The sequence below is a fragment of the Puma concolor genome, chromosome B3 (genome assembly GCF_028749965.1).
Source record: "Puma concolor isolate L17-30 chromosome B3, mPumCon1.1.hap2, whole genome shotgun sequence".
Classification (NCBI taxonomy): domain Eukaryota; kingdom Metazoa; phylum Chordata; class Mammalia; order Carnivora; family Felidae; genus Puma; species Puma concolor.
The window spans coordinates 82,150,192-82,173,019 of NC_141672.1; the positions used below are offsets into that span (position 1 = coordinate 82,150,192).

General features: G+C 39.3%; 1 long non-coding RNA gene across 1 annotated transcript in view; it reads left to right on the forward strand.

Moving 5' to 3' along the window:
• The window catches only part of LOC147580160 (uncharacterized), a 183,034-nt gene that overhangs the window by 38,460 nt on the left and 121,746 nt on the right, over positions 1–22,828 (forward strand). The window contains exon 2 of the long non-coding RNA XR_015251891.1: positions 10,719–10,801. This is a non-coding gene — a long non-coding RNA (uncharacterized LOC147580160). The remainder of the gene's footprint in view (positions 1–10,718; positions 10,802–22,828) is intronic.

Below are 22,828 nucleotides of genomic sequence, written 5' to 3' on the forward strand. Positions count from 1 at the left end.
TGGATGGGTGACTCTTTTTGTTTGTTTTGAAAAACAAATGGTTTCTGAGCTTTCTGTAAACGGATATGTGACTTTCACATAGTAAAGGAAGTATCCAGTATCTGGTGCTAGAACCAAATTCTTTAAAGCAGGTACCCTTCTGTGAAATATGTGTCAGTTTTGAAGGCTTAAAACTTAGGAAGGGATTTATGAGTTCACTGTCAAAATCACTGACATAGAGATATGCTCTTCATAGAGTGAAAAATAAAACCCATCAAAGAGGAGAAACCTAAGAACAAGTCTTAGTTAAATAAAACAAAGTAATTTACTAGTTAAATGGCAGTAGCTGATACTCTGTTACATTAAAAAGAATGCCCTGAAATGTAATTTAATAACTCACCTTTGCAATTGTGTTCTATAAATCGGAATGTGTATTTTCTTTTTTACCACAGCATCTTAATCTCCTCATGATAGGAGGCCAATGGGATAGAGAAGAGTTGTTTTGTTTTGTTTTGTTTTAATCAATAATTATTTTGTTTTTTTTTTCTTTTTCTTTTTTTTAATATGAAATTTATTGTCAAACTGGTTTCCATACAACCCCAGTTTTTAATGTAAAGGATTATCTAAAGACTATCTTCTTATTGAATGAATTTATTTTATTTTCTAAAGTGGTACATATTAAGGAGATTTTGAATTAGCCACTAGGAAAATAACAAGTATATTTGCCCTAGACCTGTCTCATTATACAGAAATATGGCAGACCATTCATTACTGTGGACTTGCTAATTTTACCTCTGCTGCCTGGGTCTCAACTCCCTTCCCTGCAAGATGACAGAACTGAACTAGTTCATGTCCATGGTCCTTCTGGCTCTGAAATGTTAACCAGTTTATGATCTTTAATGAGAGAACAAATTTGGCATATATTCTCATATGAATGCATTTCTGTTCTAAGCTGAATTTTTCATTAAGTATGTTATTCTTTCATTTAATTTCCTGTTTTGAGAGAGCTAATAAAGCTCCCCTCTTTACCAACGATTGCTTCTGTGGAATTGGTCTCCATTGTGTTTAGACGGCTGCATTCATTTTTACAAAGTACTAGAAAATTGTACATGCACCTCCTATGTTGGCATTTTCTTTCAACATCTTCACTGTGCTCTCGTAGGTCAGAGTGATGAGAGAATCTGTATTTATTCAGGTTTAGAAAATGGGTGTACTAAAAAGGCCTTGGCTGGCATTTCTCTCTCCCATTCTTGGTTCTTTCAACAATATTAAAGAACACCCACAAGGGGTCCCGACTGTGCTTGAGTATACATTACTAAGTGGCAGATCAATGTTTTTGCCCTCACACTTACTATATAGTGGGGAAAATATGTATTAACACATAAATGTACAAATGAATTTATATTTACACAAAGAGTGAAGGGGAGAAGACACAGAAGAAGTAAGTGTCCTGGTAGAAATGGTTTATGTTGTGAAACTGAGAAATACCTGTTTTAGAAGGTGGCCTTAAGTGGACTCTTGATGCAAGAGGAGTTGGCCAGCCAGATGGTTCAGAGGGAATGTGTTGTTCTCAGAGGTGACAGCATGCACAAGGACTCTGAAGTGGAAGATGGTTGGTGCCTTCAAGTTGACTAATGTAAAATAACATGAGATAAGATTGAAGTAAGTCATATGGGAATTTTGTATTTAAGAGTAGGGTGACCAGGGGCACGTGGGTGGCTCAGTTGGTTGAGCATCCAACTCTTGATTTTGGCTCAGGTCATGATCCCAGCATTGTGGGATCAAGTCCCATGTCAGGCTCCATGCCAGGCATGGAGCCTGCTTGAGAGTCTCTCTCTCTCTCTTTCTCTCTGTCTCCCCCTCTGCCCCTCTCTCCTGCTCACGCATACACACTCTCTCTCTGAAACAAAACAAAACAAAACAAAACAAATAAAATAAAATAATTTTTTTTTTAAAAAGAGTAGGGTGACCATATAATTTATCAGCCAAAATGGGATACTTTGAAGAATGAAAGAGGACCCTGCTGACAATGAAGCTAGGACAACAGGCATAAAACAGGATGGGTCCCCAGAAAATCAAATTGTTACCAACTTAAAGATAATATAAAGACAATGAAAATCTTTGGGCAGAGGAGTAATACAATTTGATACATGTTTTTGAAAGATTATCCTGGTTACTATGTCCAGAATGGATTGGAGGAAGACAGAAATGGAAGTAAACTCTTGTAATCGCCTAGATGCGGAATGAGATGATAAAGGGTGGAAAAATTTTCAGTAGAAATTGGCAGCACAATTGGTAGAATTTAGTGATGGATTGGACGTAGGAAGGGAGAAGAAGGGGGTAGTCAAATGACTCAAGTTTCTATTGTGTGTAAAGGAGTGAATGGAAGTTCCATTTATTAAGCTATGAGAAAGTAAAGCAGAAGATTTGGGGCAGGACTGGAGAAAAATCAAGAGATTATTTGGGGGATCCTTAATATGAGATGCCTGATAAAGCTCCAAATGGAGAGGCCATGTAGAGAGTTATATTTGGAACTGCAATCTATGTGGTGGATAAAAATCTATGAGTTGTGGACACTTGGGTGCCATTTGCAGCATAAGGATGTCTGAGATTATTGGGAAGAGATATTAACATCCCTTTAAAATGATGAGAAAAGACAGCCGGGGACTGAGTCCTGAGGACCACAAAAATTAAGTGATAGTAAAGAAGGAAGGAAGAGCAAAGTCATTCAGACAATTAAGAGGAAGCATGCCAGGGGCACCTGGGTGGCTCAGTTGGTTGAGCGTCTGTCTTTGGCTCAGGTCACGATCTCGCAGTTCGTGAGTTTGACCCCCACATTGGGCTCACTGCAGTCAGCCTGTCAGCACAGAACCTACTTCAGATCCTTTGTCCCCCTCTGTCTGCCCCTCCCCCACTTGTGCTCTCCCCCCAAATAAATAAATATTTTTAAAAAAAGAAAAAAAAAAGAGGAAGCATGCTGCACACCTCTCAGGAGGCCTCAGAGGAGTTCATCTCTTTACCCCTCTCGCCTACTATGCTGACCCTGATAACACACTTCTATTCCTTACTTATCTTCCTCTACCAAGTCCCTTGGATCATCTCTCAAATCAACCACTTGCACACAAGTCCTCACACCTTAAGCTCTGTTTGGGTCTGAGAAGGAAGAACCAAAGGAATAGAAATATGATCAGAAAGTGTATTAACACAGAAGCAAAGAGGCTATGTCAGGAGGGACAGGGTGGGAAAGGGTTTGAATGTGGCATAAAGGTTAAATAAGGCAGGAACTGGTTTGATGATATGCACTGATGGTGATCAGAAAGGGAGCTGGGATTGTGGAGGTACAAGCAAGACCGCCTTGGGGAAAGTGGAGTTGAACTTGGGTTTGAAGGGAAGTTGAGAAATTATATACTAATTGGAGATGTGGGATCAAGGGAACATTCTGTTTTGATTCTTTTTTTTTTTTTTTTAAATGTGAGAGCTATTAGAGAGTCTGTGAATGCTGATGAAAATGATCATCTATTAGAGAGAGGTGGAAAAAATAGGAAAGGGGATTTTTTTTTTTGAGAGAGAGAGAAGGGTGTGAATGGGAGAGGGACAGAGAGAGAGAGAGAATCTTAAGCAGGCTCTATGCTCAGTATGGAGCCCAACCCTGGGCTCAATCTCATGACTCTGAGACCATGACCTGAGCTGAAACCAAGAGGTGGACTCTTAACTGACTGAGACTGAGTCACCCAGGCACCCCAGGAAAGGGTATGGTTACCTGAGACACTGAACAGATAGAATTTTGAAAAAAAGGTTAGCTCCTCCTTCGTAGTGAGAGGAAAGATGAGTGATGACCACAGATGTAGATTTGGTAATGAGAAGGTAATGTGGAATGTACTATGTGGTTTCTGTGTTCGCAGTGAACCACGAAGCCGGTGATGTGCTAGAACCAAAGTGGGACAGTAGGTGGGACATGGCCAAGGTTTTGAATAGCCACTGTGGTGGTGAGCAGGGAGATCACTCGAGTCTCTCCATGTTGAATGAACATTTGGGGCTGGGGACCCTCAGTGAATCACGATCACAGCTTTCCCTGTTGTAAGATTTTTGTCCGGCAGTGTTTAGCTCCGTGGATGCTGGCCCAGAGGAAACATATTGCTGGATTCATCAGTGGGGTTTGCAAAGTGGATGTGATGGAAGGAGAAAGAGCCCAGGGATTTGAGGGTATTTGCAAAAGAGTCATTATAAAGAAGACTCTGGAACAAGGGCTATTGAAGGAGGGAAGTGAATTCCTGAGGGGTTGGTCAATAGAAATGAAGCAATAAGGATAAAGGATTGCAGTTCTCTGTGAGGTCAAAGAATTGTCACAGTGGGAATGCTCTAGGAGAATAAAGGTGTGATAAGAAAAGAGGATCTTTGAAAGAATGATTCTGCTTGTGGTATAGTTTTTGGTGATGAATTCTGTTAGGTACCACAATTCTCTATATTCCTACAAATTCTGCTCAGTGCTGTGATAGGGCTATGCAAGAATAATATATATTTTATTTTGTCTTAGAAACGTCACCTTTACCTTTTCCTTAGTTGCCAAAAGCACTCCTTTGAACTGGGCTTCGATCATCCCATTATCTGTTCCTGGAAGGCATCGTGAATCTGATGTGGTTTTCTACAATTCTGGGAGCCACACCTGTCTCCTCCTGCTTTATCCCAAAACTTCAGGGATTGACTAAATTGAGGAAATCCTGATACTGAAAACAAATGTCATTATTTCCCCAAAGGATTTTGTAATGTTCAATTTCAGCAATATGCCAACTGTCATCTTATGTTCTATATATGCCAAACTATTGACATGGATGTAACTACGTCATCTTTTTTTTTCTTCTTTTATATGTGCATTTGCTGAAAATGGCCTCCTTCTGTTTTCTCCTCTTCCTCTTTCAAAGATTATTCAAACATTGTCCTCTGTATGATACCCAACTTAACTATTCCTGACCTTCTCGGTCTTATTAGTCATTCATCCTCTGTGCTGTAATGGAATTTTATACTTTATTTTTAGTCTTACTTTATTATAATAACTTATTTATATGACTGCCTCTTGACTGTGAAGGATTTTTTTTTTTTTGGAGGCAGGGAACATGTTTGTTCATCTTTGGTTTCTTAATGCCCAGCCTAATTCCTGGCATACTTTAGGTCATAAGCAAATATTTGTTAAAAAAAAAAAAAAAAAAAAGTTTAAGAACTGAACTGATGAATTCCATTTACCTTTTTTATGAAGCATGCAGCCATCACTAACAACCATCATGATATCAAATGACATATACAGTTATAAGTTGTTTACTGATTCTAACATTGTTGACTGTCAGAAGAGAAGTGTCACCACACACGTTTTCATAACGGAGCAGATCTATAATCTGGCATTTATAACTCCTGTGCTGCTGTGGCCTGAGTGTGGTGTAGGAGGTGGGGGGAGAGGGCAGATGATGCAGTTCTTCCCAATTTATGAGGGCCGAGGAGCAAAGATTAAAATGCAGAATGGCAATCAGATTAAAAGGGCTGATGAGATCCTAAATACATCCCTCAGGCCACAGGAGAGCCCAAGGGAGTGATCTTGGGAGGAGTATAGGCCATTGAGTGGAGGGAAAAACTAGGCTTACCACCACTAAAATAACAAGAGATAAAATGAAACCCACTTATCTGATTGTGAATTTTATCTGGACATAGAAACCTTCGAATTATTTATTTATACATAGTGATATCAAGCTCTATCTACTTCCACTCCAAAGGGAACTCTTAAATAATCAAATAAAATGTTGAGGTTTCCTGCCTGAGTTACTCAAAGAGGAAGAAGAAGAAAAAGACACAATAGGTCTTGAGATGCTCTTTTTCTAATAACGTATTGTTCAGTGAATATGAAGAATTATTTGTTGTTTTATTCAACATAGAAAGGACTCCTTTTTACTAAGTCCATTTCTGTGCATCAAATCTATGTATTTTTAGGTTTGCATAAGCCTAAATACAAATACGTCCTTTTATCTTTATGTTGTAGATAATAAGACGTTTGCTAAATGAGAAAAATCCTTCAAATAGGTCAATCTTCACTCGGAGATAGGATTTAAATGTTTATATATTCTAATTTACAACAAAAAGTCATTTTAAATTATTTTAAACACTTATGTGTAGCATCTATCTTAAACACTCAAATAACATGCTTTTAATAATGCCAATCTTGCAGTCACACCAGCTTTATTTTGACTTTAAAACTATATTTCCTTTTTAACAGAGTAGCTTAAATTATTAAATCTGTTAACGGTTTTGGGAGAATGATGGAGTAAATGGTAGATATTTTTCTACAGGGGGAAACTAAGGGAGACAATTGGATTTATCAGAGGCCATTGCCAAAACTTCGGAAGCAGATAACTAAATTTGGGGTTACAAGATACAAAGGCAAATTAATTATTCAAATAGATTTAGATGCCCTGGTGCTCAAACAAGTAGAGTTTTATTTATGAGTCTATCTTTGCTTCTTTCTTCTCTTAGAGATTGTATGTTTGGAGATCTAAGAAGGATGTCAGATTTAAATGAGAAACAAGGAGGAAATAATGAAAGAGAAAGACAAAACCCAAAAAAGTTAGGATGATAGGGAGGAAGAGAAGAAAGAAGGACAATGCAAGGGAGAGATCAATCCATGGTTGGGATTTTAGGGTTGCAATGATCACTTCCAAACCTCAGCACAGTCTCTGCTCAAATGGGCCCATTCTAGACAAAAGGCAAACAAAATGTCTCCTGGGGCACCTGGGTGATTTAGTTGGTTAAGTGTCAGGCTCTTGATTTTGGCTCAGGTCATGATCTCACGGTTCAGGAGACTGAGCCCCAAATCAGGCTCTATGCTGACAGCATGGAGCCTACTTGTGATTCTCTCTCTCCCTCTCTCTCTGCCCCTCCCCAGCTTGCACGCATGCGCACACACACACACACACACACACACACACACACACGCATGCTCTCTTTCTCAAAATAAATAAACTTAACAAAATAAAATAAAATGTCTCCTATTGACAGTGAAATAAACAGGTTCATAAACCTGCTTTACTTGGATGTCAAAGAAAAATGACAATAATGACAATATCTACCTGTATAAGCAGAGGCCAAGAGTTAAAAGGGAAGATGAGAGCAGATATAAACAATCGCCAGCTAATCCAAGCTGAGAGGCAGAAAGTAAACCTTAGCTTTGGATTTACACACTGGGGAAGGAAAAGTAAAAACAAAACCAAAAACAATACCTTGAATAGTCTCTCCTGTTTCCCGATATTTCTAAGCAGCCCAGAGGTCAACTTCCTAAATTTCAAGTTGTGGCTTCCAGATTATTGATTTTCTACAGTTATTTGGAAATTCCCGTCTTTTTTTTTTTTTTTTTTTTTTTTTTTTTGGATTGCAATGCATTAGATTATACTGTTCTCAGTTTTTCCTCATGGATGTTTTCTACCAATCACTAGGGCACTTGTCTGCACTCACTGAAGAATGAAGCAACCTTGGGTATTTTTCCACATCAATTCCATTCGTCATCCTAGGGGATGTCTACATTTGTGTGGAAGATATATCAGCACCTTAACTTCTACCCCAATGATCTTCATCTTTCTATTCAGTCACCAGATTGTGGTAGAACTGCTGTTCACCCAGCATACACTGGCTGTTAAACACTGGATGCTGAACACTTTCTGCCACGATGTTCCCACCCCTCTGCCAGCCCCCCCCCCCCCCCCATGATACTTCTCCAAAATTCTCCACAGTCCCAATCCCTGGTCCTGTGTAAAGGAACATCAATCCTCTGCTCCAGCCTAAGGGGCTACAGTGCTTGACCTCTCTATGCCAGTCATGAAACGTTTGCGTGTCAGTCCTCTCCATGGCCATTCACACAATTTTATCAACATCTGAGACTACTTCACCTCTGAAATTATATGCCCCTGATTCACACTCGAATCCCCCAGTTCTGTCTTTCCACTTTCCTTGTTCTTTTGCTCTTCTCTGCCTGTTCTGAGCCCCCCACCCCCTCGAGTCCTGTCAGTGTGCTCTCAGACATCAGCTTTCCTCTGCCTTCACTCTCTTCTCTATTAAATCTCCGTCTATTACTTTAACTCCATTTTCTCCAACATCAACCTTTTTTATTGCCTGTGCTTCTACCACATCTGCTCTGTAAAATTTAAATTAAACCCACAATCCATCTTCTCTGATCTTACCACCCACCCAAGCTTTGGAAGAAGAGAAAACCAAATAAGTGTACAAGATAGTCGTGCCTCAGTGCTGCCAGGTGGCTTTTACAGTCCCTGGTAAACTCCCTTGTCCCTCATTACTTATTCCAAATTCTCCCCTCTCCCTCTAGTGCCTACCCTGCCTCCCAGCATCACCACTTCACCACTTTGCTTTCACCAGAGATCTCCCCCTAATTTTTGAGAGAAACTTGGTGTTCTCTGACAGGAACGCATTCATCTTTTATATTCTGCACCTCCGGTTTCTGGCATTCTGAACACTTCTTTATGTCCTTTGTTTCAGAGCTGAGGGAAGAAGTTTGCCCCCATTGCCCTGAAACCATTCTAATTAAGGTCATCAGTGTTTTCCCATTTGTCAAATACAGCAGACTTTTTTTTTTTTTTGACTTTTATTTTTCCTGACCATTTGAAACATGCGACACTGTTGATAACTTCTTCTACCTTAAGCTGCTCTACACCGTTGACCTACAATATCTTCTGTTTATTTTTTCTGTGTGATCACTCCTCGGCTTCATCCAGTTCATCTATCAACTGAAGCATTTATATTCCCCTGGACTCTATTAGTCTTTGTTTTTTCAAATGTTTCTCTCGTTTCTCTCTCTCCGGATGATCTTATCTGTAATAAAGTTTTAATAATCATCTGTGTGATATTTTCATCTGGCTATGGAATATCTTTAGCTAGCTAATGATGATGGCATTAAAAATAACATTAAAAATAAAAATTACTGGCATTTATTAATCACTTTCAGGCATTGTACTAAAGTCTTTTCTTACATTAGCTGATTTACTCATCAAAATCCCTGAACTTTTCCCCTACATTTACATCTGAGAGGTGAAGCAACGTGTCCATGTTACACAGAAGTTAAGCGACAGAGGTAGGCTTTAAATCCAGCTTATCTGACTCCAAAGCCCATACATTAACCATTTTATTAAACGTGACATATGAAAAATGTAACTCCTATGCCCCCAGATTACTCATCTTCTTATATAAGCTGTTTCAACATAATCATCATCAGCAGAACACAAAACAGAAAACCTGAAGTCATGCTAGATTCCTTCCACTTCCCAAACAGTAAGCCACTATGTCCTGCTAAAGCTTTATACTTCTTCCTTATATTCTCATCTAATGGTACTCAGTTCAGTGTCTCATAATTTCCCTCCTGCACCAGTGAAAAAGCTTCCCAACTGGATTATGCACCTCCTTCTAGTTATGGTGTCCTCCAATTTATTCTCTAGGAACTATTTATCTTCTTATGTCATATATCTGATTATATTACCCCTCTGATAAATCCCTAATGACTCCCCATATCCTGTAGCCATGTTTCTCAAATTGAGTTTTCTGTATCACCTTCCATTGGAATCACCTGGAGAGCTTGTTAGAAAGCAGATTCTCAGGAGTCACACCAGGATTTCTGAATTAGAACTGATGGTGGCAGGACCTCAATTGTATTTTAACAAGTTCCCCAAGTGATCCTTTGTCATGTTAAAATTGCAGAGGATCTGGCTTCCAGATCAGGTACAAACACTTTAGAAGTGCCAATAAATACCATCCGACTGGGGCTTCTCCTTTCTCTTCTCCATTCTTTCTACGCCTCCCTCCATTTACTCTCTGCACTCCCGTACACCGGACTAGTTGCGGGCTATCCTAATGCCAAGCTTTCTTAAGTGTTGGTGACTTTCTGTGTGTTTTGTCTTCTACCTAAAGGTCCTTTTCCCTATATGTTTGGCAATCATGTGCCAAACATGAGTTTGTTCATGTGGATGTGTGTGTTGCATACCTTGAGTCCTCATTAGACTGAAAGTTTCTCCAAGGACATGCAACCTGTATAGTCGTAGGAACTGTGCGTCCTGAAATCTCCATTAAAAAACTACCATTCCAAGTTCAGGTTGTGTGAGAAAACCAAGCTAAGGCTGAGAAAAATGAAGTTAATATGCACTCGGTATGTACTCAGTACGTAGGGACCTGGACCTTTTAGCAATTTCCCATGACTGGTTTGTGACTAAGCTTTTTTCTTTTTAAAAATTTTTTTAAATGTGTATTTATTTTTGAGAGAGAGAGAGAGGCAGAACCTGAGCGGGGGAGGGGCAGAGAGAGAGGGAGACAGAATCTGACGCAGGGTTTAGGCTCTGAACCATGAGATCCTGACATGAGCCAAAGTCGGACACTTAACTGAGTGAACCACCCAGGCAACCCGGTGACCAAGCTTTTTAAAGGGAAGTTTCATGTTTGCTGGCATATCTACAAATGAACACACCAATGGAAGTGAAATTCAGAAAAAAGCTATTTTGGTCACCAACCAAAAGCTCTCATTAGAGAAATACTAGGAGTCATTTGATTGAAATCTCTATACGATCCATTTATATCAATGGTTTACACCCCTCATAATAAGAATAATCCAGGGGATGGAGAGAGGTGGGTAATCATATTTATGAACTTGATATTGAACTAAGCTTTACTCGTTACAATTTGCCGGTAAATGTGTGGTCCTCTCTTTGCAGATGAGGAGGCTGTGGTCAGAGATATCAAGAGACTTGGAAGAGTCACTTAGCCAATAGAAGACCCCTCTGAAATTTGAATACAGGTATGTGGATGTCCTTCTAGTATATGTATGTTGTCTTATATTGGAGTACATGTATATGGAGATTTTGCCTTAATAACTAAAAGTTTGGATGTGTTTTTAGGTGATAAGTGGAAATATTCTGTGGGATTTTTCTAATAAAAGACAATTTTACTCACCACATAAGTTAGTTTGTTTCTCCAAGTTGTAGAAAATGACATTAAGGATAATATATTGTTTTTTTAAGTTTTCCTAGTGGATCTTTAGGCCTTCAACCAGCATGGAGAAGAGTAATACATTGATCCCTACTTAGGGAGCCATTTAAAGCTAATACCTATTTGCAAGATTGGTCACAGGACTGGTGGTAACGTGGGGAAAACAACACTGAGGGTTAAAAGCAAGATTTCCCTATACCCTTCCTTCCCCTTTCCCTTCTCAAACCCCATTCCCAGGAAACTGGGACAGCTGGTTACCCATCTCATTTTCCTCACAGTTGCATGCTGACTCTGTCACCAAGCTGTGCATTTGCTAGAACAGTTGATTTTCTTTATAAGAGTGATGAAGAAGAGAAAGCAAAAGTACTATGCATTGTTTCTCTTAAGGTTCATGATGGGTGTGTGTGTGTGTGTGTGTGTGTGTGTGTGTGTCTCCCCCTAAATGAGGGGAAGCTATTAGGAGAGAGCCAGATCTCTTTAATGAGCCTAGAGGTAATGCAAAATTCATGTGTTTTCACCTGCAGCCGGGTAAAGCCTAGCGTACAAACAGAAAGTGGGAAGGCAGGAAGGGTTGGTTATTTATGATTTTTGCTGAAGCCGGTACCCTGGCCGCTACTGGGCATCCTGACCCACTTGTTCATTTTTTAGGAAGAAGTGGATACTTTCAATGGGAGAAACTCAAGCATCAGATTTGCTCCTTGGAGCATTAATAAAAGGGCTCAGTTAGCTTCATCTCATTATTTTACTATGAGTATTGACTTTGGCCTAGAGTCATGTATAGATAAAATGGTGCAAGGGCTTGTCCTAAGTGATTACTCAGAATTACAAATCATTTCACATGTAACTGAATACTGTGGTCTAGCTGGCACCCTGCCCCGTGCTTCACCCCCCCCCCCCTTTCTCTAATAGGAGCGCAAATCCAGCTTTGTCTGAAGAGGCAATTAATCTTATTCACTGAAAGCTGAATTTTAATTCACCAGCATGTGGAGGACATATCTGCCTATCACACGGAATTAGTTTAACAGAGAATTTAGAGAAAAAAAAATACTGGAGGTCTTGGCATTCTTGAGCAGGCAAAATATCTTGTAGGTACATTCCTTCATTAGCCACCTACATGCTATGGATAAGCTTCTCTTTGTAATAATAACTCTATTAGGGTAAACTGGGTTTATTGTGCATTTGAAAATGGCTGATTGCATTTTATTTTATATAGAAAAACAACAAAAAAACACCCGTAAGATAGGTGTGTTCTAGAGGAAAATGAACATAGGTGAAAAAGATAAATTTTAACTTGCTAGAGATTCTCAAAGGCTCTTACTTTTAAGGGCATGGTTTAGAGATGATCAGAAAAATAAAGGGGCACATAAAAATCCTAGAAAGCCTATATTCATCCACATCAAACCCTGTAGAGAAATAAGTGGTAAGGTCCAAAGTGGCAGGACTACCCAGCCCTACAATGGAGAAGCTTGTGTGAAATCTGTTTGACAAATATTGGGTGTTTTTAATGCTTCTGTGCTATATTTTAGCAGTTTTCTCCTGAGCAAGACCCCAGTGTTTTGTCTGAGGTTAGTTTCACATGTAGGAAAAAAAAAAATCCTTCCTGAAGCAGTTTAATTCAAGGTTCTTAATTTGGACCAGAATATGACTTAACACATGCCCACGCTTAGTTACATATCAAATTCCTATAAGGTCAGAAAACACATGGGCTCTGGTTTGTACTTCTATTTAACACAGCACTCCTCAAAGGCTACCTTGTGGTACAGGCAGATATCAAAACATGTAGCTGTCTCCTCCCCAGTGAAAAGAGGGGACTTAATAAAGTACAAATGATCTTGCATGCCAAGTAATAATTAGCATAGCCTACATTTTTAGGATTTACTCGAAGAGAATTCAAAAGGTGCTATTTGACTTTTCTGTGGGTTTTTTCCCCCCCACTTACGATTGTCTCCTACCTCTGGAATAAACCCTTAAACACCATCGCCTCTTCCAGGAATGCACTATTGAATCCTTAATAGAAGTGAGATAAGGACTCTGAAAACAATGGAACTTTGTTCAAAACTTGTCCTAATGTTCTGAAAGGTTTTTTTGTTTGTTTTACTGTCGGTGGGTCTGGAGTGGGAATGGACAGAGGGCAGGGAATCTATCAGATTAAGTGTGCCTAATGGTCACCAAATGTCACGGTGTAACTGTTTAAACGAAACACAGGGCTGTAAAGTCACAAAGCTTTATTGCCTTGTCAAACCGTTTGCCGTGCTAACCCTGGCAATTATTTTTAAAGGAAACAATTTAAAAATTTAAGGTTTTTACATTATTACCAGAAAATATTGCTTTATGTAGTGTCAGTGCTGTGAAGATGGATTTTCAGTATCCCTTGTATAAACTTTGCATTATCTATATAATGTTTAGAATTTAAATTATGCAGAATTGGAATTTGGATATGTGAACACCCAGAAGCACATATTTGCAAATAAACACTTGGAAATGTTCCAGGACTTAAATCATGTATTGAATGCACAGCGGTGTTAGTGTTCCTCCATTATTTACTTAATTTTTTGTGAGCTCTGCCGCTGTATAAGGTGCTTAAGCTTATTTTGAGAGAAGAGGTCCTCTTTTGTATTTCTTCTGATGACTGTCGGATTTTCAGTGCTGCAACTATTTGACCTGAAAAAAAAAAAAAAAAGGGAGGGGGGTGGGTAAGACAAAGTGAAAAGGCAGTGCTTTCAATATTTCTCGTAGTTCCTCAAAGTATATGAAAATGTTCTCTTTCCATTCCTTGCAGACAGGACATTAAACCCACACACTTAAGGGGAGCTTCTGGGTGGTACTCAATTTGCCTGCTCATCTCAGCTTGGTGGGGCTCATCAGTAGTGTCCTTTTCGATACGAAGGTGAAGAAGCCCTCCACAAGCACCTTCTTTTGGATGGAGAACTTATTTCTCCTGTCTTTTTCAAAAGATGTGAGTTCTGCTCAGAAATCTTAATGAGACCCCAGATAAGTAGGTATACTTCCATGCAGAAATAGTCCTTCCAATCCTCTAGTCCTCTATCTGGATTGTCCTGAAGTCTGTCTATTGGCAGTCAGCTTGTAGAGGCAAAATTAAAGATTTCCTGAATATAAGCTGACTGCATTCAGGGCTACTAAGTTCCATGTAAAACCTTCGGAAGGAGGTTCTTTTATGTCTATTCAGATAGGAAACAGTGGCCCTATCAGTTACATGTCCTATAATTTGCACAAAGTAGAGGGGGATAAGATTTGAATAAAGATCTTTGGACTCCAGACCCCATTCTTTAAGCTACTTTGCTATCTGGCCTTCTTAGAAGCTACAGAAAACAAATAAGTTTCAATGTTGTAATAAAGTGACCAAAACAGAAAGCAGAGAGAGAACTGAAGTCAGTAGAGGAATTTCTTTCCATATCTTAAAACTGCTAGATCCCATCTCCGTTGTAGCAGTGAGTGAAGATTTTCAGAGGACTCCTTGAGCCTCTTGTAAAGCAGCCTTAGGAGTTTAAGGGCCTTAGGTAATGATCAGCCTTCTGTAGTACGTGAAAATGGATTCCTGGGCTCATGAGTGCAAAGTGGGGGTGTTTGTGGAATTGTCTTGACGACTGTTAGGATGCTTTAGGTTGCAATTCATCAGAAAACAAATGAGACTTTAAAAAACAAATGGGACATGGGAAGCCACACGGGGTGGCTCAGTTACGCATCCACCTCTTGGTTTCAGCTCAGGCCATGACAAATGGGACTTTAAAAAAATTGTCATGTATGTGTTAAGTCTGAAGGTAGGGTATATCAGGGGTGGGTGATGAAGCAGCAACGCCACATCACTAGATCCAGATTCTATTCTTCTTATTCTGCCATCTGCAGCATGACAGCTCTTATCCCTATGGGTCTCAAGATGACCATTCTGCTCCAAGTGTCACATCTCTAATACACCATTACCAGAGACAGAGAGCACAGCTGCCTGTATCGTGTATTTTTGTTACAGAAAATCTTTCCCAGGGGCACCTGGGTGGCTCAGTTAAGCGTCTGACTTCGGCTCAGGTCATGATCTCACAGTTGGTGGGTTTGAGCCCCGCATCGGGCTCTGTGGTGACAGCTCAGAGCCTGGAGCCTGCTTCCGATTCTGTGTCTCCCTCTCTCTCTGACCCTCCCCAGCTCATGCTGGCTCACTCTGACTCATCCTGTCTCAAAAATATATATATAAATAATAAATAAAAGATGGGAAAATGAGGATGGACTGTAGAAATTTTCTGTAGGAAAGTACGTAACTTTATATTAAAGTCCAGATAATAGTTCCCACAATTTTAGTTGTTGAAAAATACGTTGGAGAGAAGGAAAGACGGAAGGAACGTCAATGTGTTCTGGATATTTCATCTGACATCCTAATATCCTAAGGGGTGTCCTAACTCCTGTTCCCTCTTTTAGTGCATCTGTGGGAGAGGACAAGTGGGCAGTATGCTAAGGTTGGCCATATATTCCTTCCTCTATCTTATCAAATGTCTCCATACAATGCATGTTGTCTGGTGCTGGAATGAGGAATAGTGGGCCAGAGGAAAGAACAGGAGGGAACAGGAAGGTGAACGAGACTCCACGTGAACTTCTGAGCCTCCGTTCTGCACAAAACAGACATGCTCTGCCAAGATCAGTGAACTGTCATGCACTAACACATCATTTTTCCAAGAGATGCAGCTGGAAATCGTAGATGGGAGGGGCTCATGTCCTCTGTTACTGTTCCATGTCATCTGTTGCAAGTACCATAACTGAGTGCTCTTAGGGAGGGGCTTCCCAGTGGAAAAGATCCATGCTCTTTATTTCCTGTCCTCTCTTAGAAGATGTTCAAGCCATAAAAGGACTGTAGAGACAGCTTCCTTCTTAGGTGAATCTGATTGTCCTCAGTCATTCGGTTCCTTAAGGCATATGGAAACCCCTCCTTCTACCACAAGAAGGAAACTCCTGCAAGGTCACCTAAGCACAACCATATTTCTATTTGAAGGAAGGCTTCACTTTAAGAATATTTAAGAATAAAAAAAAAAAAAAAAAAAAAACAACTTCTGACTTTTGGTGAGATCCTAACAAAGCTAGTTTGTCCCGCCCATTTTCTGTACCACTTTTGAATAAAAAGTACTCACATTTATATATCCAAGTGTCTCTCCAATAAAACGTGCCAGAGGCCCTGAAGGAAACTTCAAGGGAGAAGTTCCAGGGTTTTAGCAGCATCTGTATTGTTGAAGTAAGTAAAGCCCCTTAAGGGGACTGTTGTGAATAATCCCCTGTATAACTATTCAAGGGCAATTGACTTAATGTATACACTTTAGGGAGACACTTACTCTAAAACATATTCCCTTTCCCTCTATATCAATACCTGGTTAATAATCTAGCTGACAGTGGGGGCACATGGGTGGCTCAGTCAGTAGAGCATCCGACTTTGGCTCAGAGTCTCCTGGTCTGTGAGTTCGAGCCCCATGTCGGTCTCTGTGCTGGCATCTCAGCCTGGAGCCTGCTTCAGAGTCTGTGTCTCCCTCTCCCTCTGCCCCTCCTCTCTCTCTCTCTCTCTCTCTCTCTCTCTCTCTCAAGAAATGAATAAACATTAAAAAAATTAAAAAAAAAATCTAGCTGACAGTGGTTAGAATAAGACATGTTGGATGCCCAGCATTTGAGGAAATGAAATATGAAGAAATGGGAACTCGACTACACTATCATTTGCAGTATCTGAAAATCAAAAGGAGAGTGTGAAAGGAGAGGGGGAGAGGAGTAAGAGGAAGGGTGAAGGAGATGAAGAAGATAAACAAGTAGAAAAAAATATTTTTTGAAATCCCAATGGGTTATTCTAAAACTCACAAGGATAACTACAGAAAAAGAATTCCAGATATTTGTAAGAGATCACACATAAGGCACCTTTGAGAATTGCTGGCAACAGACTTTGAAACGATGTTATACTTATTGTGAAATTGCATTGCTCCTACAGTTTTCATGGGATATATGCCTTTGGGGAGTCTGGTTAACATAGTTTGGTTGCTTATTGTGGTGTTTTAACATCCTGTGGTGAAAGCAATTTGGCAAACTAGCCACATGACAGGACAGATCCTGAGCAAATTTACCAAAAGAAAGCGAGCTACTCTCAGCTCTGTTTGTATGTGGTGGCCCAAGTGAGAACATGATTGGAAACACTTCAAGAGCTTATACAGTGATAATCTGTCAAAATATACTGAACATTCAACTACAGGATGCTCAATACTTGTTATTATCAATTTACAGATATCATGTATGGAGTCTGATTGCCACGTTAGATAGGCTGGATGTAAAGGTTAATAAGATACAAATCCTTCTTCCAAGGAGCTTACAGTCTGGCATGCCAAATAAACATGAGGTCTCTGTAAGAGGGAATAAAACCCCAAAGCTATGCTTCTATGATTATTAGAGAGTCATTGTGTCTTGGAAATTATTTTTCTATTAACCTAATAATTTAATCCAGCGTGTGACTTACTAATATGATTTACTAATTCAATCCTGTAGAATTTCTCAAGTTCTTTGGCATTGGTTTACAATAGTCTGACCTGAGGGGCGCCTGGGTGGCTTAGTAGGTTAAGTGTCCAACTTCGGCTCAGGTCATGATCTCATAGTTCGTGAGTTCGAGCCCCACATCAGGCTCTGTGCTGACAGCTCAGAGCCTGGAGCCTGCTTCGGGTTCTGTGTCTCCTTCTCTCTCTGCTCTTTGCCCCCACTCATGCTCTGTCTCTCTCTCTCCTTCAAAAATAAATAAAAACATTTAAAATCGTCTGACCTGAGACTGAGTAGCAGTAAGTTGAGAGTGAATATGGGGCAGAGGAATACAAAAGAAGTTCTTTTTAGCAATTCTATTTGACAAAGCTTTTGAGCCTCACAATCATGTATGTAGTGGACCAGATATTAGTCATCCTAGTCCAGGGAATCGTGGAGAGTTGGGATAAATGTCATGAAGGACTTTGGGAGGAAGGTGAATGGCCTAGGTGATGTGAATTAGACCATGGAGGCAAGGATCCTCACTGACAAAGACATTGTTGTCTCTCTTCAGCAGGCACCGGTTGTAAATGCATCAGGGCTTTGATTCCTAGAAGCAGGGGAAGAAAAGAAAGCAACTTTTAAAAAGAATTAAAGTTATTAAAGATGACCTAAGTGGCCCCATGAGGTGGAGAATGTTTATTTGCAGATGGCTAGAGATGTGTTTTAGGGTGCCTGGGTGGCTCAGTCGGTTAAGCGTCTGACTTCAGATCAGGCCATGATTTCAGTTTGTGGGTTTGAGCCCCGCGTCGGGCTCTGTGCTGATGTCTCACAGCCTGGAGCCTGCTTCAGATTTTGTGTCTCTTTGTCTCTCTACCCATTCCCCACTTGTGCTCTCTTTCTGTCTCTCAAAAATAAGTAAATGTAAAAAAAAAATTTTTTAAAAGGAGATGTGTTTTTAAGCACATTTTAGGGATCCACTATTCTAGATTTTTCTATTAACAAGTCTATATTTTAAGTTTCTGAACAGTGGCATTTTTAAAAATTTCATTGTTACTTGGAATTATATGGGCCATTAATTCTGTATCCAACAAGTCATATAGTGAGGGTATAAATTATTAACTAAATGTAGAGGAGGAAATCAAAATAAACAAATTTTAAGTAACATACAAGAAAGCACACGTTTCAACAAAAGAATTTTAAAAAACATATTGGAAGATGCAAAGCACCCCAAGTTTCTGTCTTTTTTCCCTGTGTCTTTGTCTTTCTCCATTTCTGGTGAACAAGGTTTAATGCAATTTCATCCCTGAGTACATTTGTTTTTTGCTTTTGCAGGGCCGAAGACAAAACACAGGTTAATACAGTAAATATGTTTAGAAGCTATAACTAATTTTGGCTATTTTTATGGTTCTATTTCTTCAGAAGATTATTTTGTGGCAATTCCTTAAGAAAATTAACTGAAGTCCTTAGGAATATTGACTGAGTCTAAGTCTCTATTAGAAAATCGAAGTTTCTTTTATTCATATCTATGGAATTTCAGACATAGCATATCCTTGCTGATGGTACATAGTAACTAGTCTGTAAGTGTATATTGAATTTTCTAAGTTACGATAAAAACAACAAAAAAGAGCTCAATCCAAATAATTTTCTATTTGATAGAAGACACAGAAGCTTTTATATATTGGCTGTTCCTCAATGATGTAGATGAATCCAAATTCGCTCTGTGGCACAGACACCAGACAATTTAAAAACATGTTTATTTTCTTTTTTATTTGACCTTCTGAGTCTACTAGTCCCACCTGGCTGAGTTAGAGCTTAATGAAAGAGAATTCGGAAGGTTTTCTTTGTTAGTTTCATGTTTGAAGTAAACACCCTGAGCCTTTTATAAATGTAATGACTTTCTCTTAAAACTCACTAATATCATAACTATACTAATAAAAGCATAATGTATATTATTAGGTCTGAACTCTTGGCCATGGTTATCTGTACATTTTAGAGATGGTCTGTGCACAAGTGTCATAAATGACCATTTTATAGATAGATAATGTTCTTAATCCATAATTCTTTATTGCTGATGGTTATTGCATTAGACGGTGACCCATAGCTATTAAGAGTCAGTTTTTAATATCACAACCATTTAGAAAGGTTAATGGACTCAGTTTTGAGACTTAACCTTCGGATTCTGCAGGTTAAGAGGTTATATTTGTGCACTAAAATGCCAGAAAATATCTACTTATTTTCATTTCTCAATGTACTGTTAGTAGCATGGTTATGTACAGTAACTGTTATTTACCAATCAAACTGAAAGAAACAGTGTGTGACATATAAGATAACAAGTTTCTAGAGCAGTGAGTTTCTTTTAAAATATACATTTCATATTTGGCTTCTATTATTTTTCATTTAGACACAAGAATTGAAATGTGAACAGATGTAACCTAAATCAGTTGAAGAACATTTATTATGGCTGTTCAAAAAAAAAAAAATAGACCAAGATTATAATTCATAGTTTCCTTGGCTAGTTTGGAAAGTTCACATGCATTGTAATGGGGAACTGGTTTTTTAGGGAAGTTATGAATTCCTTATGGATGATACCTGTCCACAGCCCAGAATTTTCAGAGGAATAAAACAGTATCTATGTGGATTCAGTTACATTTCAAAAATCCAATCAGGGTTCCATGGTGACCATTTATCATGTATTTTTGCCACCCATTATCCATTATTCTTCTTAATGTCACCCTTATTCCCTTTTATTCCATTAATTCATCGTGACTAAGCTTTGCCAGAAGAAGAGTTCAGGCACTTCTCCTTTATTATGGAAGCCAGACGCTGAATGTGTAAACAGTTACAGTAGTGACCCCCAACGAATTATACTTTCCTGTATGCATACAGTTGTGTCTCCACCGCACGTGGACTCTGGGCTTGACCGTGTGATTGTTTTTGGCCAACAGGGCATAAACAAAATGCAACAAAGACTGGAAAAGGGCTTGCACATTAGGCTACCCTCTTTTGCTTGCTGCTTTTGGAACCCATCTACAATATGAAAAAGCGTAGGCTATGATGGATGAAGAGAGACCCTGAACTAGTGGCTTCTTGCAAAATTAATCGTCAGACATGCAACGGAGGCCATCCAGGACCAGTCAGTCCTCAGCTGATATGCCTGTCTCCATTTCCAGCTATTTAAATTCTTACTGACTCTCTGAGCTTATTGATGATTTTCCAAGAAATTGCCTTTTGCTAATTTAGCCAAAATTGGTTGCTAATACAACCAAGAATCTTAAATAATATAGGTTCTTTTTTTAAAAACTGTATCCTTTTATTTTTAGAGATTTCTTTAAAGTTCATTTTTGAGAGGGAGAGAGAGAGAAAGGCAGAAAGAGAGGGAGACAGAGAATCTTAAGCAGGATCTGCACTGTCCATGCAGAGCCCCACACAGGGCTCAAACTCACAAACCATGAGATCATGACCTGGGCTGAAATCAAGAGTTGTGAGCTTAATCAGTTGAGCCACCCAAGCACCCAAAAACATAGGTTCTTCAATTGGGACTTTGAAATGCAAAGGGATTACTTGAGACTAGCAGAAAACCACACACTTATACAGATTCACTTAGAAGTTAAATTATCAGTGAATTATATGTATATTGATTAGTTTTGGCGATCCAATATTCCTTACCAGGGAGCGGTTGATAGAACCTGTTATAAGTCAGGCAGTGATATTAACTTAGCCACCTCTGGGTAGGAATCCCAGTTTCCTTTTCTTATTTACTGATTGTAGATGTTGTGTGGACCTCAGCATGGAAGTTCTTCAAAGAACAGCTATAATATTTAGAGACTTCAGGACCTGTGAAGGATTCTCCTCTCACCAGCCCCCCCTCCAGCCCCCCCACCCCCACCAATTTCAAGATAGAACTGACATGTAACATTGTATGCCTTTAAGGTGTTCATAGCATTCTTTTTATTCCTGTATTGTACTTTCTTGTCTATTTTCCCCCTTTGCCCCATGATTCTATCTTCTGTGTCCCACACTTCCCTGAGATCCTGCTCCCGCAAATTGCACTGTCCCAAGTGCCTCCCGATGTGTTGTAACATTTGCTGTATGCTGTTCTGTGGCATCTGCCCTGAGCTCTTAATCTCCTTTATGCTACTGGAAACCTCATACAAAGGCCATATACAATATGTGAGCTATCCTGGAAGATAGAGCACATGAGTGGGTTTTCTTTTTTCCTATCCATAGCTTTTCTCACAAGCTGAACTGCGTAAATATTGATACATGTTTGTTTTCATCGCTTTGACAAAGGCCGTACCTCCTTGTGATTTTATTGCGTTAGTTCTGCAGTTCTAAGCTGGAGCTGATGAGTGACTAAATTGTGGTGTGTGGGGTTGTATGCATTTGTAGTGAGAAGAAGCTGGCTCTTCAAGCTGGCTCTCACAATGAAGGAGCACCTGCCGTGTTCACTGCCTTACAGATAGACAGTGCTCAATAAATACTAATTGACATGAAATTAAATAAAGTAATTCTCCAAGACTGGAGAATTTGAGAACAAAAGAACCTAGAGTTTCTGATATCATGTAACCACTTCGACAGTAAAAGGGAGAGGAAGTTGTTCCCTTTTGATCAGCAGATACACATTCAGTCACAAAAGATGGGGGACCATGAGAGGGCCTAGAAGAGGGACATGAAATCTACAATCCCAGAGAAAAAGAGGCCTTGGAGGGTAAGTAACATGTCCTTTTTTTCCCCAGTGCCACTCCACCAAAGCTATCACAATTCAGTCAAAGACTGTAAATTTGGTATTTCGCACATTAGAAGGTGCATTCGACTGACAATGCTAAAAAATCCATTTTTACAACTTAACAGTTTCTGTCAACATTTAAAAAATGTTTTCTGTATCCATTTCTTGGGAGACTCATAAAGCTGGCTTTCCTGAGTGTTCTTGGTTCCTGCTGTTTGTTCGTTCTTTAACTATTTTTTCCTTCCATTTCAAGGAAAAGCTGTTGGGCATTTTCTCACCTTCTTTGGCTTCGGCTGTGATGCTAGGTGATTCCAATATAATTAGGTGAGATTTTTATAGGCCCTCAAAGGCTAACAAAATAATAAATGTGGCAGTTCAAATAATAGCAATCAGCAGGTCAAGCCAAAAAAAAAAAATCCTTTGAACCCACCGAGACCGACTGAGATTGACAAACCCTAATGTTTTCAGAGTTTGGAAATGCAACATACTTTCTTCTTTCCTTACCGTTTTTGGCTTTTTTTTTTTTTTTTTTTACTTTTTACTCTTTTTTTTTTTTTTTTTTTTGTATTGCATAGGGATATTTTCATTCTGTCTATTGTTACTATTTTTTTCATTTACATTTTCAGTGCA